Raw genomic sequence first — 20,352 nt, forward strand, 5'->3', positions numbered from 1 at the left:
TACAATCTCAGTGGCTTAAAACAATCAGCATTTATTTCTTGCTCATGTTACATGTTTATCACAGTTGAACTGGGGGTACCCATCACATTGTCTTCATTCAGGTACACAGGTCAACAGATCCTCCATCACCAGGGATATTCTTGGTCATAGTGGCAAGGGGAAGAGAACCACCAACTTAGAAGTGAGCACCAACTTAGAACCTGCTTCTGCTCCAAAGAGGCATAAATTCCTTCCTCTCAATTTTGTTGGCAAAGTGAGTAATATAGTCAAGACTAACTTCAAAGGGGGCAGATCAGTATAATCCTATAATGTGCACAAAAAGTGCAAACCAAAATAGAAGAGAATAGTTCTAATGACCATTACAGTCTCTGAGTGATTTCATCCAACAAATGTGGTTTCAATTGCTACATAAATGGTAATGACTTGCAAATATATACCTTGAGCTCTTGTCTTTTAATATCTATACCCATCTATACAACTTCCTACATCACTTGTATATCCAAACACTGAAGTCAACCCTCCCCAGTGAAACTTGTTATTAAACTTCTCATCTTGGTTACCTTCCAAGGATACAAGTTAGACACTTCTTGGTTATTCCTGATTTATTACTCTTCCTTAACCCATATGTCAGTAGTTACCTACTTTAATTCAATCAATGGTCTCAGTACTATTAGAATCTACCCCTTCCCCTCTGTTTACATTATTTCTTCCTTAATGTGATCTCTCCATATTTATTACCTGGATTGCTGTAACAGCATTTTATTGTGTTCTTCTTGCTAATGGGCTTAGTCCCTCCCAAACTATCCTTGTCCCTGCTGTCAAAGTTATACACATCACAAATTTCATCATTTAATGTTTTAAAAGTCACTTATAGTTTGCTCCCTGTTGACTTTAGGATAATATTCAAACTTTTTTATATCATACCAGGCCTTTTCTGATGTGATCTCTGATCATCTGGCTAGTTTCATCTCTCTCCACTTCCCCCAACTCATCTCATTCCATGATCTACGATTGATGATCAAGCTCACTTAGAGATAAAAGAGAAGTGTAACTAAATGATACGTTCAGAAGGAAAAAAAAAAGAGGAAAATGAAGAACTCTTAAGTTGGATATAGAACCTGGGATAGCCTATAGTCTCCAGCAGGAAGTTCTAACTCTGTCTTTTTGTTCAAACATTTCATTCACCTAGAAGGAGATCTGAGTAGGAGACTAGTAGAGGTAGTTTTGCTATTGGAGAAAGATAAGTAGCTTGTGGAGGCAGTAGGTCCTTGAATTCAGACTAGGAAGGTATGTCCAATCCTGACATTTATGATATTCATCCTTTGATGAAAAGCTGTGTCTGTAGGTAATACCAAGGTTATTATGTGAACAGTGACAACACTTCTCAGCTACATGGCAGTGACCAGCTCAGCTGGGTCATGTCGCGTATAGGGCTGCCCCTTACAGGGCTACAGAAGAGCATGTTCTTTACGAAAGTGGTACAGGATTAGTTTGGAAATGTTTGACAGATATAATGATTGGCATTCTCTGCAATAATTTTAATGTTTCAAAGCTACAGATCAAAGACAGGGAAAAAAAGAGAAAATCAGAGAAATTACATCCTTTGGAATAAGAAAAAGAACAAAAAAGGAGACAAGTATATTTTCACATCTAAACAATTCTTGTACTAGATTTTAAACAATTTTAAGACTATGGAAATGGTGAAGAGGGTGAGGTTTTTGTAGTAGTTGTTTGTTTGATTTTTTTCTTAATTTCTGTGTTTTTTTAAACCATACCCATCTCTTTACTTTATGTAATTTAAGGAGAGAAAAACACAATTTCTGTAGTAGGCTGCAGTATTTTAGAATGTGTCTTTTGTTTCCTACTAAGGGGGAATAAAAGGCAAAGAGGAAAGTTTCCCAAGTTACTAGTTCAACATAAGTGAATGAAAAAAATATGTGCTTTTCCTTCAATTGCCTAACATTTATAAGCAGAAGGATGAATTAACAGAATGACAGGTGTTGGGAAATGACAAAAGGAAACAGATTACTGATGGGAAACAAATTGCTTAGTCCTCAGTTACATTCCAGGCATAAATAAAGTAAAACAATTAATCTTTTATTTCTGCCACCTGTAAATCTGCCAGGCATTCTATGCTCAACAGCACTAATGATGCAAAGACAGTGCCTAATTTTTTTCTACTCTGTAATTTCAGACCCACAATATTTGACAGCTGAAATCATCTTCTGTAGTGTCTCTGTGCCAGTCCAAGAGGTAGAATGGCTTCTATCCTGAGAAAAGGTCCCTTCAGTTTCATTGAAAGGGAGTGGAACACCTTAACATTCACCAGAATGGAAGAGGAAGAGTACATGGTCTCACCCCTAAGTTTTAAGCACTAAAGTGTGGCTAATTTCTGGATTTTAAGGGAAGAGTAAAGATGGGAAACTAGAATAGAATGAACTGGAAAAAATTGTCTTCTGCTGTTTCTGTTTGTTAAGAGGTTAGTAAGTGTAATGATTTTCTATTACCATTTTGACATTTGGAAAAAATAAATGAAAAAAAACAAGCTCAACTATTATTTATGGTATATGCCACTGAATTTCCACATTTTTCTGGATCTCTTAACCAGAATTATGCATTATACTTTTAGAACTATGTTTTCACATTGACAGGCTGAGAAATCTGATTAGGCACCAGGACATGAGATAAAGTCTAGGACTCTTACACTTGCATCATAATAAATTAGCCTGAAAGAGTGATTGTGGACCTATGCCCCAAACTCTACCCCGAAGCTATGTGTCTAAGGACATCCATGCCTGTTTCTAAGGAGAAATAGATATTTTTCCTTCTTCCTGGTACCCGACACAAATCTTCCTCTTTCTGTGTAGTTTTCTCTGATACATGTCTGGCCCCACTAGTAATTGGGCATATGTTTGACTGTCACTGGCTTCCCTAACTCTGAGGTTATGCAGAAATGCATCAGTTGAAGACCTCATGGAAATCCTGTTAAATAGCAGACATCCTCATTTTTTATAAGAAAAGTGGTTTCTCTTCAATACAAGCAATATTTTCTTTGTAGCATCTCTAACTCAAATGCAAAAAGACTCTGCTTGTTTACTTACCTGGCATTTTCTTTCCCTGGATTATCACCCAGAACATTTATTTCTCTTTAGTTCATCCCTCTTTTGAGTGACTTAGCAGTTAATCAGTCTTGTCATGACTACTGCAAGTGATTGGATTTTGTTTGATTTTTAATGAAGCGATGTTTCAGTTCCATTTTGGCTTATGGTGATAAATTATTTGCAAAGCACAATGAGGGAAAAAGGGGGGTGGGAAGAGAGAGATGAAAGCTCCAGGGTCATTCTGGCTTATTCTAATTTTTAAATATGTTCTCAGCAGTTGTATCCCCCAAGTGTTTAAAAAATAACTGAAAGCTGAATACTGCCCAGAAACAAGAAAATATGAATTGATTCTGGCTTCTTAGAAATTCCATACCCCGTGGAGCTCCCAGTAGTGTTTTCATCTCTTTAAAAATGTTTCCACTTTGATTCTTTTTTTTTCCTTTAGAATCAAGCTTTGTAGTTAATTGCTGATAACATCCTTTTTTACTTAGTTTTATACTGAGCAATCAAGTCTGCTTTCTTCTCTATCTAGCTTCCAAAACTCTTGGCTATTTTAAGGATTTTTTCCCCTGAGGTTAGCTAGTTTCCTAGAGCTAACAACCAATGCATTAAATATCCATCCCAAGAAAAACTGCAATCTGACTTTTAAAAAAATCTTTCAAAACATGTTCTCAAACGGAGTTTTGTAATTATGACTCTGGAGAATAAGTTACCTTGTTTAAATCACCCAGGATATTTTCCCCAGGCATTTAAACATTTTAAGATGCTGGCTAAGACAGTCTGAACATAGAAGCAATGGGTAGCCTCTGCTTGACCCCAGAGAGCTATGTCCAACCTCATGTGTTTCTAACGCCTCTCCTACCTCTGCCCAAAGTCTTAAAAAAAATCAAAACAAGTACTAAGTATCGATTCCAGAGCCTACATAAAATATACAGACCTGGGACCAGGAAAAGAGTTAAAGCCCAATAATCAACTTTCCGGTTGTTGCCTTGGGACTCTGAGGGAATAAAAAAATGAATAGGTAAATGCTAGCGTGGGGAATGCAGGGTTTGGCAGTTGGGCAGTGGCCCAGGGTACCAATGAGTGAAGTGGCCTAAGTGTTGGCAGATATAAGAGGTGGAATGTGGATAAAAGTGGCTGAACTGTAAAGAACATGGCAGAACCAGCTGGCCGAGTCAGTATCACGTTACATTTATACTTCCCTTTCCCATCTGTATCTTGTCTTTATTCTCTAATCCATTGCTTCTAACCTTCTCCCTTGTGTTTCCCCCAAATGGTTAAATTAAAATAAAATAAAACAAAAGCACAGAGACAAAGAGAATATTTAATTAGACAGAATAATTGAACAGAAAAAAATTGTGTATTTCTCCCAAAAAACTATGAAAATATTCATTCAAAGCATTTCTAGCTATTTAAAGTAGAAGCATAGGCCTTCACAGAAATGGGAGCATTATAACAGACATTGAACAAAGTAAGCACGAGTACGTCCATTGCCTCAGATATCCTTTGCACTTTTTAGCTGTGTTAAGTAATCTTAGAAAAAAAAATTAATTTTCAACAGTGTTCATTTCCAAATTTTTAAACATATTTTTAGAGGTGATATACATGCTATTTATCATTATTATTTTCACATTTCTATTACCATCAAGGTATTGGAATTTGGAATGGAACCCCAAGTGTAGATGATAAACTTGTCAAGTTTTTGGTGGTCTTTTGGCCCCTTCTTCCCCTGGTTTTTAAACCATTTACCCTTTGTGCAGTACTTCTTTGCCAGCCCTCCATTGGTGCCACCGTGCTCATCTTTTCACATTGTTATCCCTATTAGGAAAATATTTGAATCACATTTATACAAACAAATGAAAATAAAAGTTGACTTTCATGGTGTTTCTATTCCCAAGATGTCTACATTTTTAAAGGGTTCAAATCCATGAACTAAATGAATAATGCTTAGATAGTAGACTTTTAATGACCAATAACAAGACAGTAGATGGATTCCTCTGGAAATCAGCCATTGTAGGTATGCATTACAACATTTCATTTTTAGGCAGATAATTCTTGAGGTTGGCAAGGTCAGATGAGATTGCTGGAAGTTTAGTGGTTTTTAACTATTTCCTTAGGTTTAGGGGGCAGGGTATTAAGCAAATATCCTTGCTCATCCTGTATGATCAAAGAGTACCAATTTCTAGATTTGTTCTCTTGAAAAGGGGCCCCAGAATATTCTTAAGAAAAAGTGTAGATTCCAAAGTTGTTCAATAAAAGAACATATCACTTCTTTTACTTAGAAATGATAATCCATTCATCAATCAAAAGCTACATTCCAGTTCTCAATCTGTTGTGCAGAAATCATTAAAAAATGGGCCAATCAATACATGCATATTCCCCTCAGTTTTAGAATACATGCTCCTCCTAGAAAACTAATTTAGTTGGGTTAAAACTAAACTTATAGAGACAGATATACCCATTATTTTTTTTTAATACAAGGATATAACATGTTAAGTATCTTCAAATTAAAGCCTTGAAATTTTGAATCTATCTCGTTAAAATTACTCATGCCTCAAAAAATTTAATTGTTACTGTTCTTTGAAGAGATTTTCCTAATCTAGAATTTCTTTCACTAGCAAATCTTGCAAAACCGTATTATGATCATTTAAATGTAGAAGGATCATACTGGTGAAAGATTCATATGAAAACATTCTTGATGTGTTATCAACATATTACACATATTTTCAAGTTTATTTGGTAATTCGGAGTTTTTCAACAGACTTGTGATACTGGAGCCACACCCTTTAGACATTTCTCCTTTGTCAGATGGTGCAAATGCTAGACTTTGTTAATTGAGGCTGCTGGAGAGACATTTCAGCACACTAGCCCAGAAAGGCACTCCATTTCTAGACTCTGATCTTCTTTCTTTATTATTCAGCATGGTGGCCCAGTGGTCTGCACACACCAGTTCTAGCCCTACTCTCAGGTTGGGAGACCATTTCTGTCACATAGTTCCAGCCATATTCTCAGGCAGCTGTCTCCTCAATTGGTAAGCCAGTTCTACGTAGCAACTCCATCCTGCACCCTCTGCCAGGTTTGTACAGGCACCCTGGGTGTTCCCTTGTAGCTGTGCCCACTTTGAAGAGATCTGAACTCATCCTTGGGGAAGAACTTCTTCTAGGTCCTCTGTTCTTTTGTTGCTCACTCTTCCCCAACCTAATGACAATCGCTGCTTTTGTTTTTTTTTCACCTGATAATTCTTGGCTTTTTGGAGTCCACTTTAACCCTTTTAATAGTTAACTACTTTTTAGTAGTTAACAATTTTTACATTAAATTTTCTTATTCAACTTGTGGGTATGTTTTCTGTCTCCTGAAGGGGTTTTAATGATATACTAATTCTATTTTTGAAATAGCTTATTACCATGTCATAGAAAAAGCAAAACTGCCTCCAATCCACATTAACAAAATTATATGATCATAATTATATGATCATTAATTGTCTTAACAAATAGGAAATACACTAGCAGTTTACTGAAAACTGCTCAGAGGAAGGTTGTATTGTGATAGGCCAATGGTGTTTACTAAAAATAATATGTATATCTGAAATTATTATGTTTTATTACTATGGTTTAGGGAACAGTGTTTTTTAAAAAATGATTTCCTATGAGAAGATGTTACCTCTTCTGAAATAGCTATAAATTATATAATTGTTCCTATATAAAGTGGTTACAAAGTATCATTGTTATAGCAAAGTAAAGTGAGATTATAAATTTGGGGGACTCAGCTTTATCTCTTTGGCAAGAATCATGATATTTAGCTTTCGGGTCATTTCTAAGCTATTAAGGTAGTGGGTTTTAGGGCATCTAGTGCAATACCTAGAATATAATATGCAATAAAAGGACTGAATAATACATGTGAGACTAGGTACTAGATAAAAAGAAGAGATTGGGGCAGAAGCTATGAGGTAAAGGGATGTAATACAGCCTACTTTGGAATTGAGCAATGGCTTATTTAGCATAGCTAGAGTTAGAAAAGTGCTGTGAGCTGTGCTGTTCAGAGAGCACTGGGTTTGAAAGTTCTATAATTAATAGAAAGGCAAATAAAACACAGAAGAGCAGACGTTTGATCCCAGCTATAAAGTAATAGGAAGAACTTGAAACTCTATTGCAACAGATACATAAGAATGAAAATTAACATGCAATAAACACTGTCTCAAATGCACAGCTTATGATATAAGGTGTATCTCAAGGAGCCAGTGATGAAAAGAGAGCTAATGACCAAAGCAATGTGCTCCTGGGCTTACACCATGGTTGCATTGGGTGTTGCTACATGGTTTTGGGTTACCTTTCGGAGATATCTAGGTCATTCAGATAAGATCCATACAGAAAGGAGTCAAAAATTTTAGTTTGGACTAATCAAATATTCAAACAGAAGCATGTGGCTGGGACTCTAAAGGGAGACATTCTCAGTAAAATGTTGCACTAGGGAAGAACTTGTGTTCACTACCATAGGGAGGTGCAGAAATATTTAAGACTCAGCATAGTCTGTATAAATTTGAACGCCATATCCCTATGAAGTTCAAGCCTCTGTTCATGCACTTCTAACTGTAACTTTTTATTCCTCTTACCCAAAGTTAAAGCAAAAGAACCTCCATCTATTTGAAAATACAACAACAATATCCTAAGTAACTTATAATTTAAAAATTCAAAATACATAATAATTAGAAACAACGTAGTATTAATACTGAAAGCTATGTGTAAAAACTTACGGAATAAGGGCTTCCCTGGTGGCACAGTGGTTGGGAGTCCGCCTGCCAATGCAGGGCACACGGGTTCGTGCCCCGGTCCGGGAGGATCCCACATGCCGCGGAGCGGCTGGGCCCGTGAGCCATGGCCGCTGAGCCTGCGCGTCCGGAGCCTGTGCTCCGCAACGGGAGAGGCCACAGCAGTGAGAGGCCCGCGTACCGCAAAAATATAAAAAAAAAAAAAAAAAAAAAAAAAAAAAAAAAAAACTTACGGAATATAAGTAAAGTAGTAGTTAGAAGAAAAAGCATAACCTTTAATGTTTACATTACAAAAGAAGAAAGTCTGAAAAAAATTAACTATCCAAGTCAAGAAGTTACATAAAAGGTATATAGCAAAAGATTACATCATAGTGTTGAAATTTATAGCCATTCCCTTTAGAGTCTATTCAACATTGTACTGCATGTGTTAATCTACATAGTAAAATGGGAATAAAAGTAAATGAAAAGAAAAGCACACACGTCATTTTCGCCTTACATATGATTGTCTACATAGAAAATCCAGGAGAATCTTCAAACACTTGATACTAATTAGCATTACTAGCTTATAACAAACGTAGTTAGTTTGCTGCAGAAAACTAATTTGATCCTATACATATTCCATAAAATTCAAAAAATATATTCTTTCAATAGCATTTAACAAATTAGTAAAATATATATGAAACAAAAGTGTGAAAGATCTTCCTGGAGAAAAAGTATAAACCTTAAATGGAAGTCATGATGAAAAGATCCAAATAGAGAGTCCTCATTCATGGATGGGGATGTGAAGTAACATGAAAAAGAAAGATATCTTCAAATGTTCTATAATCCAATGCATTTCCCGTAAAATTACCAATAATATTTTTCACAGAAGTTGAATTGTTGAACAGAACCTTACATGAATAAACAAACATAGTTTGGCAAATATTGTAGATAAAGTAGGTGAGGGAAACTATACCCACACCTAAAGATATTAATTCCACAAATATTTATTGAAGACAATGTATGTACCGGACATTGGGTTAACTGCTTATAATAAAAAATCAGTGAACAAGCTGATAGAAAATATTGATCCATTTGAATATAAAAAATAAACAAAATTCTCAGGACATCAAAATACACCATTAACAAAATGAAAATATAAATCATAGACTTGGAATGAATATTTGCCATACATATAATAAGCAAAGAATAGGTAACCAGAATATATAAAGAACCACTAAAAAGCAATAAGAATAAGGCAAACATTTCAATTAAAAAATATAAAGGACATTAGCAAACATTTCACAGAAGTGAAAGCTCAAATGGCTAATAAACATGTGAACAGATGTTCATTTTAATAGCAATCCATAAAATGCAAATTAAAACAACAAGGCATTATTTTACAACCATCAGATTGGTAAAAACAAAAAAAAAAGTTGATAATAACAAATGTTGCTGAGTGTCTAGCAAAAAAGTTCTCAGGAAAGGGTATGTGACTTGTTGCAATCATTTTGAAGAACAATGTGGCAAGATCTGGTAAAATAGTAGAAATTACCCAGTTATCTAATGAGTGGGCTCACTTTCTGTCTATGTATCTTCAAGAAACTCTCACGCAAGTACATTATGAGATATCAACAAAAATTTTTTATTAAAACATTATTTTTTTAAAACATTATTTTTAATAGGAGTAAATTATAAGCCACCTTAAGCATCAATGACTAGAAGAAAAACAGTGATTTGTTTATATAATGAAACATTGTGTAGTAGCTAGTGAACTAAAGTTTCATCTCTTAATATTGATGAATTGCAAAATATTTAACAAGTACACCAGAATGTCCAATACAAAATGATACAAAATAATATTTCATAGTTTAAACATGCAAATAATAATATATATTTTATTAATATATGCACATATATATGTGCACATATAGAACACATAAAACACCATAGTCAGATTTTATCTGCACATAGAAGGAAAATAATGGGGCTGGTGGAGGGCACCTAAGGGGCTACAACCTCTATGTAGTGTTTTTACTTCATCAAAAATTATGAAGCAAATATTGCAAAATAAAATTTGATAAATTTAGATGGGTATTCAGATACTTAAAAGTATTTTTTTGCTTGAAATACATTCAAAAATTTAATAATATAATTTTTAAAAAATTAAAGAAGAGCAGTCATGAACTAAATTGGATTTTAATTCTTAGAGAATCAGGCTAAGAGTAGGAAATTAGCCCCAATGGCCCAGCCAGACAATATTTAAGAAGAGATTAGAAATATACTTTAGAGGGAAAATAAACAAACCTTCCGCATCTCCTTAGATCTTTTTCCTGAATGACAATAAATAACTTTAAATAGATGGATGGTTTCTAGGTGTTATCTGTGATAAAAGTGGGAAAGCTTCAGCTGAAGGAGCAGGCAGAGCCATTTCTAGCAATGCCAGCAATGGGCAGAGAGAAGAGGACAATTCAAAAGTTAACTGTGTATCACTCAGGACTGTAAGTACTCTGGTTAGGTTATTGCTTCTTATCTAGCAAACCCAGGGAATTTTTTTTTCCCTGTTGAACATATGATAGTAGCAACAAGAATATTCACAAATGCTGGGATCTAGGATGGATAGTAAAAAAAATCCCTGATATTCAATTTCTTACAGATGTTGAGGCCCAGCAAATGCAGTTCTTTGAATTATGCATTAAGAAAAGAAAAAAATAAATAAGGCAGTCGAAGGAGCAAGGAAGTAGGAAGCAATAAAGTTTTCATCCCTGGCCTAGGAAACAGGGTACCTAGAATCTATTTCAGTCTATTCCATTAAATATTTGTTTTTTTCTTAGGCAAATAACTCACACTTTGGAGATTTTATTTTCCTCAATTATAGTATGAGAACGTTTAATATTAACTCACTTTCTTTTAGGGTTCATCTGCTTTAAAATACTAAATCTCTATTTGGAGATTATCATCTTTCTGACACGGAATTGGAGAGGGAATGGATAACTATCATTCCTAACTGATGTCCCTAAAATTAGCTCTTTGTTAGTCCAAGCCTAGTACTTCCTCAGTCAACACAGTAATACCACACTCTCCTTGGCATCGGACATGATGTAGGTATTCCACCAACCCTTACTGCTTAATTAACTGATCTTTCCTGATGAGGCAGGATCTACTCACTTACCTCTGTTTCCCAACAGTGGAAGTCAGCTAGAAGTAGTTAAGGATGTTTGCTTCTGGTTGTTTCACTAACTATATAAGAATTTGGTATTTGAATAAGACACCCTCATCAATCTTAAGAGCAACCAAGACATTTTCATTGTGCTAATACCCTTTTGACAATTGCTGGAGTGTGATACACTCAGGAAAGCTCTGCTTTGTGGATCTTTTACCAGAACTGATTCTGTTTATGTAAATTAGTGTCTCAATCTCAGGCATGACAATTGTTAAGGGAGGTTCTCTAAGGACAGGTTTTCTCCTTTCTGCTTCCTAATATATTGAATTGTGCATATGTGTTGAGTTATTCGATAATAAGGCAAAGTTTGAATCTATTGGTTCTCTGGTCAAATTACAGATTTCAGAGTTCCCTACTATAAACCACATCTGTGAAGCCCCTCCATGGACCACCTTTCACATCTAAATTATATGAATGACCTGTCATCCTGGCATATCAACTCACTAATAGAAATGTGTAGGGATGTTCCTAGATATAGTTGGCACCTTAGTTTCGCGTGTAATCGATATTTGTGCTTTACTGAAGCTAAACACTTTTTCCACACTAAGCTGCACAATAATGATTGCAAACCAGAGAGCAACAACTTTGGTAAATGAAAGTAATACTATGGGAGTCCAAAAATGCTGTGTTAACAGTTCACTGATCATTTATGGGAATCACATCTATTAGATGTCTTCATACAGGGACAAGGAATCTTTTCTCAGTGAAAATAAGGCTAGACTCATAAGGGGGAAAGAAACCCTACAAAGACAGAATAACAAACACTTTGGACTCAGCTGATATGCAATCTGGTAATCCATTATTATGATAGTCAAAATTTATCCCTCAGTTCTTATTATTTTCCAGGCTATATTCTAAGTGCTTAAAATGTGTATTCTTACTGAATATTCACAGCAATTCTATAAAGTAAGAAACTATTGTTATTCCTATTAAACTGATGGAGCAACCCAGAATTGTCAGGAATTTGACCAAGGTCACACAGATGGTAAATGACAGCACAAGTATATGACCCCAGACAGTCTGAGATGAAAGTCACCACCCACAATATGATTCCTAGACGTTTGTGTTAAAAAGTAATATTTGTCTCCCTTGTACAAAAACAAATATTGCTAGCCACATGAGCCAAAAAGAAAAAAAGCATTGAAAATAAAAATATTTTATGTGTTTGTTTATGTGTAATGAAATTCTTTTGGAGAAATACTGAAATTATGAAGCCTAGGGAAAAGCCTTTATCTTTTGCATATCTTTTAGAGTCACATCCAGTTTCAGATGACACACTGGCCAGTTTTTACTTCCTACCTGACTTGGACTGAATCTGCAAGTTAGCACATTAATCACTGGAAAAGCAAAGGACAAAAGAATATACTGTGGCTTAAAATATCTAAGACTGTTACCCACCAGCGTTCTTGGCCTTCCTTAATCAATAGAAATTGCTAAGAGGCCAGACAAGAAATTCAGACAAGGTTTTATTGGGGCCCCTGCTGCAAAAACAAGTAACAGGTTCCCTTGCTCACTCCCCCCGGGGTGAGGGGACTGCTTCCTTATATGGGGTGAGGGTAAGGGTGTGTCCAGGGGTCAGCTGGAGGGCCGGCCTAGATGGTCTGCCCACCCCTTTGGTGATGTTGAATGCGCGGGCATGCGCGGTACCCTGCTTTTGCTCCTGGCTCTTCAGGAGTGGCAGTTGGGTTTTTGGTCTTTTTGTATCTTGTTGTCCCCCACTGCACATGCTCATAATTATTTTTAGTCCCGCTTAGTTTCTTTGTATTTTGCTGCTCGAGGAGATGTTTGTCTAGGTGCAAGCACTGCAGCAAAGGGTCCCAGGTCCCAGGTCCCAGCTTGTCTAAAGACTAGAAGTTTCTGAATTGTTATGAGACTTCCTAGCATTATTCCCCCTCAAAAGGCCATGGTCCTAGAATCAAAGTCCTTCCCCTACACGTTTTATTTTCCCTTTTGCCCTCTTCAGTAGAACACATGCCTACTCAAACATTCAAAACATTCTCTATTTTAGTATGAATTTTACTGCATAAATTTTGCAAGGTGTTTCAATTTATACATAGATTGTTATAACAAAGTTCTTACAAAGTTTATAATAGGAATAGTTTTCCTCATAGAGATAATTTTATAAATGATAATAATGCATTCAGGCCATACAAAACGATTTAACCTCCAATGTCTTTTGATGTTTCTTGCTAATGGTGCAATCTATTCACAAAATTGTCTTTTGTAGCATCTCATGGAAAATGCATTCTTTGCATGCAGAGGACACATCTTCCCTCACTGGGGGCAGAGTCAGACAGACTGACACGAGATAGTCATTATTGGCACCAGTAGCATGTTAAGGGTCTTCTTCCACTTACATATATTGTTTTATATATATATATATATATATATATATATATATATATATACACACCAGGAATCTCTCAGTCTGTATTTCCATCTATATATACCAGTGCTTTAAAAAACTTAACTTCTTACCCCTCTCCCTCCCCGTGTCCTCAAATCCATTCTCTACATCTGCGTCTTTATTCCTGTCCTGCCTTAGGTTCTTCAGAACAATTTTTTTTTTTTAGATTCCATATATATGTCTTAGCATATGGTATTTGTTTTTCTCTTTCTGACTTACCTCACTCTGTATGACAGACTCTAGGTCCATCCACTTCACTACAAATAACTCAATTTTGTTTCTTTTTATGGCTGAGTAATATTCCATTGTATATATGTGCCACATCTTCTTTATCCATTCATCTGTCGATGGACACTTAAGTTGCTTCCATGTCCTGGCTATTGTAAATAGAGCTGCAATGAACATTGTGGTACTTGACTCTTTTTGAATTATGGCTTTCTCAGGGTATATGCCCAGTAGTGGATTGCTGGGTCATATGATTGTTCTATGGACTTATATATACTACCCAATGTAAAATAGATAGCTAGTGGGAAGCAGCCGCACAGCACAGGGAGATCAGCTCCGTGCTTTGTGACCACCTAGAGGGATGGGATAGGGAGGGTGGGAGGGAGATGCAAAAGGGAGGAGCTATGGAGATATATGTATATGTATAGCTGATTCACTTTGTTATAAAGCAGAAACTAACACACCACTGTAAAGCAATTATACTCCATAAAGATGTTAAAAAATAAAAATTAAATTAAAAACTCCTTGAAACATCACAACCTGACGGACTAGTTTCTTTTATTATCTGCATTTTACAGATGAGGCAGTGGAGATGCTTCTAGGTTATGTGATTTGTTCAAGTTCACATAGTTGTGAGTGGTGGAGCTGGGATATTAGCCCATGCAGTCTGACTCCAGAGTCTGTACTCTAACCACTGTGTATCTGCTCTTTGATCTCTTTAAGATAGAGCTACTCACCTGATACATTCAGCTTTGAGTGAGGCTAAGAGCTTTAATTGAGGTACTTCCAGTATTTGATTTTATAAATGAAATATTTATATGTTGTGTTTAAAGGCTGGGGTTCTCACCATTCATTAATATACAATCATGATTCTCTTCTCATTTCTCCCATAACTTGTTCTGTTGAAGTTTCTTCTGGCCACAGAGAAAGAATCCCAAGTCCAACTCTTAGTTTTAGATTCGAATGATTCTCCAAATCACCCAAGTTTTTATTTTATAGCTCACAGATGTTTTCCCCAAAGAATTTTTGTGAATGGGATCCCTTTCCCTCTCTGTACTCTGAGAAGTTTCAGGGGGTCTGGAAATCCCTGAAGTTATACGTGTTTCTGGGGAAAAGGTCAGTGATGTTAAACTGATTATCAGAGTTACTTTTGGATCTTAACACCTGAAGACTGCATGCTCAGTGATTTAAAATATGATCAATATGCTTGTCTGTGGTTATCACAACTGAAGACAAGGGGGTATGTATAGACTACTTAATTAAGCAATTCTATTGTATAGGTCTATACGCACAGTATTGTTAGTAAGCAACAAGTATCCACAGAACACTCTAGACTATTTTCCCAAATTATGTTTTATGAAACACTGTGTTCCTCAAGATATTTTACATATCATATACACAACTCCATACACACACACACACACACACACACATAATTCTATAATCAGCAGAGGAGAAATTTCCTACCATATTCTCTCAGACATTTACAACTATAGTCTCTGAAAAGCCTTAGGCAGTAGAAACCAATTTAACTATTTACTTTAGCATTCTCCAAAACTACTTGATTTATAGAGTACTTTTTATGTGAAATAATACGAAAAATTCTTTTTTAGCTAGAAGAATTTACATATAAGGATTTGTGATATATATTTTTAACATACATATAATTTATAAGTTAGGATATTTCAAAAATTGTGTTTACTGTTGTCATGATGGTGATATTTGAACCAGGTGATAGGAACACAGATATCTCTACCATTATTCAATTTAAAAGGTATCTGTGAATATATGATCAGTAGGAGGAAAGTGGCATTTCCCTTCATCTATATTTACTTGATGGTCAGGCAGAAGGGGGCACTTTTCAAACTGCTGCTGTATGCAACAGCTGTGCAATCATTCATTTTAATTAAATCATTTCTAAAAAGTGTTCTTAGAAAAATCACATAACACCCACTTGAATATTTTCTATAGATGAGGTCCGCTGTGATGAATGGTGTGCTCATATATTCACTTGCTCCTTATCTAGTTTACAGGATAAGGAAATTTATTCATTAGCACAAAAGTTAAGTAGGAGAGCGAACCAGGCTGGAAAAAAATGAAGCTTTTATCATCCTTACATTATTTCCAGATGTTGGAGGGATTTTTTTCAGTGTCTTTTCATTGCTACATTTTTTTTGTTTGTTTGCATCTGTCTCCTCAAAAGGATTTTAGAAAAGCTAAGCAACACCATAAAACCTTGTTGGTTTACTCTCTCCTGGCTTCACATGGCTCAAGACTCTGCCTTGCAGAGTCACAGTGAGGGAAAAACCTCCCTTCATACCCTCCCTAGAATCTGTTCCATTTGAATAGATAATCATTCAGCTGTAGCCAGCAGCTGCTGCCTAATGCAGTCCCTAAACCTAATGCAGATTCCTAAGGGAATTACAAAGTCATCTAAATGTCTGTCTTGGTGGAACATGTGAGAGCTGTTCAGAAGACTGGAGCGTGTCTGAGGCAGCACATTGCCTGTTCCTTATTCATGACGATGCCCCTGAATCACTACAAGTATTTTAGTGTTCAGTTGAGCTTGACTTCGTTCATCTTAGCTCTCAGCAACAGTTCGTGGAGTGTGAAAGCAGGCCACAGTTGTGCCCCCATTTCTCTCTTGTAGGTCAAAAGTATCTAGCACAATGATATTCTGTCCTTTAGAATCATCATCAATTTTTTCGCAAAGAAAGTCTTTGGTGGAATATAAAGCTGGTTGTAAACCGAATTGCCCTGATGGCAGGGAGGCTTGGACACTGGAACCAACCTATTCGCCCTCCTGTGTATCTCCATGGAATTCCAAAATTCTGAGAAAGAAAAAAACTTCAGAAAGTAGGAACCTAGAAAATTTCACTACCTGAAAACAAAATTCCATTATATTCTTTTAAAAATAAAATTGTATTCTCAGCTTGTATGGCAGGATGAAAACTTACATGAAATATCCTAACCAAATTGTTGTTTTGATTGAGTCAACTTTGTGATGATTATTTACAGAAATAAGCTAAATCTTCCAGGGATCTAGAACCAAGAAAACATGTGAATATAGTTTAAATGAGTGACCTTTAGATGATAACTTTTCACTCTCTTCCTCAGTGACACTAAACTTTGCACTGTTGCTAGAGCCTACCAGTTAATATCAAGACATTGTTCACTTTTTATGTTATGTGCTTTCCCTTTGATTAGAATGCCTTCAACTTCTTCTTCACTTGGTAAACAATGGCTTATCCTTAAGACCTAACATCAGTTTCATCTGGATAAGAGATTCCTTATCCATCAGGCAGTTTGATGCTCAACCAATGTGCTCATTGTTGTTTTCTCTGTAATAATAATGATGGTGAAAATGGGATAAGATTGTTGAAAATCACAAACCAGAAAACTAACACCAATTAGCTTACTATGTGCCTGTTATTGCTATGAACCTTAAGTGCAGAAAGCATTTAATCTTGTAAGGTAGATACAATTATTATCACAATTTATAGATGAGGAAATTAAGGCATAAACAAGTTAATAAACTTCACCAGTGAAAAAACTAGTAAGTGCAGAGCCAAAATTTGAGCCAAGCTTCTCTTTGGAACCCGTAGTTACAACCATGATGAAATACTGCTACTGTAACTTAACAAGTTCTATAGCTGCTATCTATTTATAGGTCCTTCTCAATTAAAAGATAAATTCCTAGAGAGTAAGAAACATATATATCCATTTCCAAAGCTTAGCCTAATGCTTATCACAGAATTAGTATGTAAATGGATACTGAATAATGAATGGATGAATGTCAAAAATAAATGGACCATTTTTATGATAAATCTCAATCTATTTAAGTATGGAGATATAATAAGGATAGTGTTTACTAAAATGGAATTTCATGAATTCTAAGAAATAAATTTAGTCTGATGTAGTACCATTTTGTTTGTTTTTGCTTTTGTTGTCCTTGCTGAGGAGACATATCCCCCCAAAATATTGCTAAGACTGATGTCAAAGAGTGTACCTCCTGTATTTTCTTGTAGAATTTTTAAGGTTTCAGGTCTTACATTCAAGTCTTTAATCCATTTTGAGTTTGTTTTTGTATATGGTGTGAGAAAGTAGTCCAGTGTGATTCTTTTGCATGTAACTCTCTAGTTTTCCCAACACCATTTATTGAAGAGGCTGTCTTTTCCCCATTGTATATTCTTGCCTCCTTTGTCATAGATTAATTGCCCATAAAATTGTGGGTTCATTTCTGTACTCTCTACTCTGTTCCATTGATCTATGTGTCTGTTCTGTGACAGTCCCATCTGTTTTGATTCATATAGCCTTGTAGTATAGCTTGAAATTAGGCCACGTGATACCTCCAGCTTTGTTCTACTGTCTTAAGATTGTTGGTTATTCATGGTCTTTCCACACAAACTTCAGAATTATTTGTTTGAGTTCTATGAAAAATGCCATTGGTATTTTGAGAGGAATTGCACTGAATCTGTAGATTGCCTTGAGTAGTAGGGTCATTTTAGCAATATTAGTTATTCCAATTCATGATCATGATTTATCTTCCCATTTCTTTACGTTATCTTAATTTCTTTCTCAGTGTCTCATAGTTTTCTGAGTGCAGGTCTTTTACCTCCTTATTTAGATTTTATTCCCAAGTATTTTATTCCTTTTGATGTGACTGTAAATGGGATTGTTTTCTTAATTTCACTTTTTGATTGTTATTAATATATAGAAGTGCAGCAGATTTCTGTATATTAATTTTGTATCCTGCAACTTTACTGAATTCATTGATGGGTTCTCGTAGTTTTTTGGTGGTATCTTTAGGATTTTCTATGTGTATTATCATGTCATCTGCAAATAGTGACAGTTTAACTTCTTCCTTTCTAATTTGGATTCATTTTATTTCTTTTTCTTGTCCGATTGCTGGGGTTAGGATTTCCCATTCTATGTTGAATAAATAAAAGTGGTGCCAAGAATGAACATTCTTGTCTTGTTCCTGATTTTAGAAGAAATGCTTTCAGCTTTTCACTATTGAGTATGATGTTAGCTGTTGGCTTGTCATATGTGGCCTTTATTATGTTCAGGTATGTTCCCTTTATACCCACTTTGTTGAGAGTTTTTATCATAAATGGATGTTGAATTTTGTCAAATGCTTTTTCTGTATCCATTGAGATAATCATGATTTTTATTCTTCATTTGGTTAATGTGTTGTATCACACTGATTGATTTGCAGTTATTGAACCATCCTTGCATCCCTGGGATAAATCCAACTTGATCATGGTGTATGATCCTTTTAATGTATTGTTGAATTCACTTTGCTAATATTTTGTTGAGGATTTTTTCATCTGTGTTCATCAGTGATATTGGCCTGTGGTTTTCTTTTTTGTGATTTCTTTGTCTAGTTTTGCTATCAGAGTGATGATGGATTTATAGAATTAATTTGGAAGAGTTCCCTTTCTGCAGTTCTTTGGAATAGTTTGCAATGAATAGGTGTTAACTCTTCTCTAAATGTTTGATAGAATTCAACTTTGAAGCTATCTGGTCCTGGACTTTTGTTGGTTGGGAATTTTTTAAATTACTGATTAAATGTCTTTACTGGTAATTGGTCTGTTTATATTTTCTGTTTATTCCTGATTCAATCTTGGGAGATTGTACATTTCCAGGAATTTGTCCATTTCTTCTAAGTTTTCCATTTTATTGGTATATAACTTTTCATAGTAATCTCTTACAATCATTTGTACTTCTTGGTGTCAGTTGTTTCCTGTGGTGTCAATTTTTCATTTCTGATTTATTGATTTGGGCCCTTTTTCTTGTTTTTCTTGATGAGTCTGACTAAAATTTTATCAATTTTGTTTACCTTTTAAAAAACCCCAGCTCTTGTTTTAATGATTTTTTCCATTTTTTTAGCCTACATTTTATTTATTTCTGCCATGATATTTATGATTTTTCCTTCTACTAACTTTGGGTTTTGCTTGTTCTTCCTTAGCTAGTTCCTTTAGGAATAAGGTTAGGTTATTTATTTTAAATGTTTCTTGTTTTCCTGAGGCTTGTCTCCCTACAAACTTCCCTCTTAGAACTGTTTTTGCTGCATCCCATGGATTTTGGATCACTGAGTTTTCACTTTCATTTGTCTCCAAGTATTTTTTAGTTCTTCTCTGATTTCTTCAGTGGTTCATTGATTGTTTAGTAGCATATTGTTTAGCCTCCACATGTTTGTGTTTTTTGTGGTTTTTTTCTTGTAGATGATTTCTAGTCTCATAGCGTTGTGGTCAGAAAATATGCTTGATATGATTTCAGTCTTCTTAGATTCACTGAGACTTGTTTTGTGGCCTATCCTGGAGACTGTTCCATGTACATTTGAAGAATATGTAATCTGCTGCTTTTGGATGAAATGTTCTATTTATATCTATTAAGTCTACCTGGTCAAATGTGTCACGTAAGACCACTCTTTTCTTATTGATTTTCTGTCTGGATGATTTGTCCATTGATGTAAGTGGGGTGGTTATTAAAGTCCCCTAGTATTATTGTGTTAATGTCAATTTCTTCCTTTATGTCTGTAAATATTTGCTCTATGTATTTAGGTGCTCTTATTTTGGGTACATACATATTTATAATTGCTATATATTCTTCTCAGATTGATCCCTTTATCATTATGGGATGTTCTTTT

The sequence above is a fragment of the Lagenorhynchus albirostris genome, chromosome 8, assembly GCF_949774975.1.
Source record: "Lagenorhynchus albirostris chromosome 8, mLagAlb1.1, whole genome shotgun sequence".
Lineage (NCBI taxonomy): Eukaryota > Metazoa > Chordata > Mammalia > Artiodactyla > Delphinidae > Lagenorhynchus > Lagenorhynchus albirostris.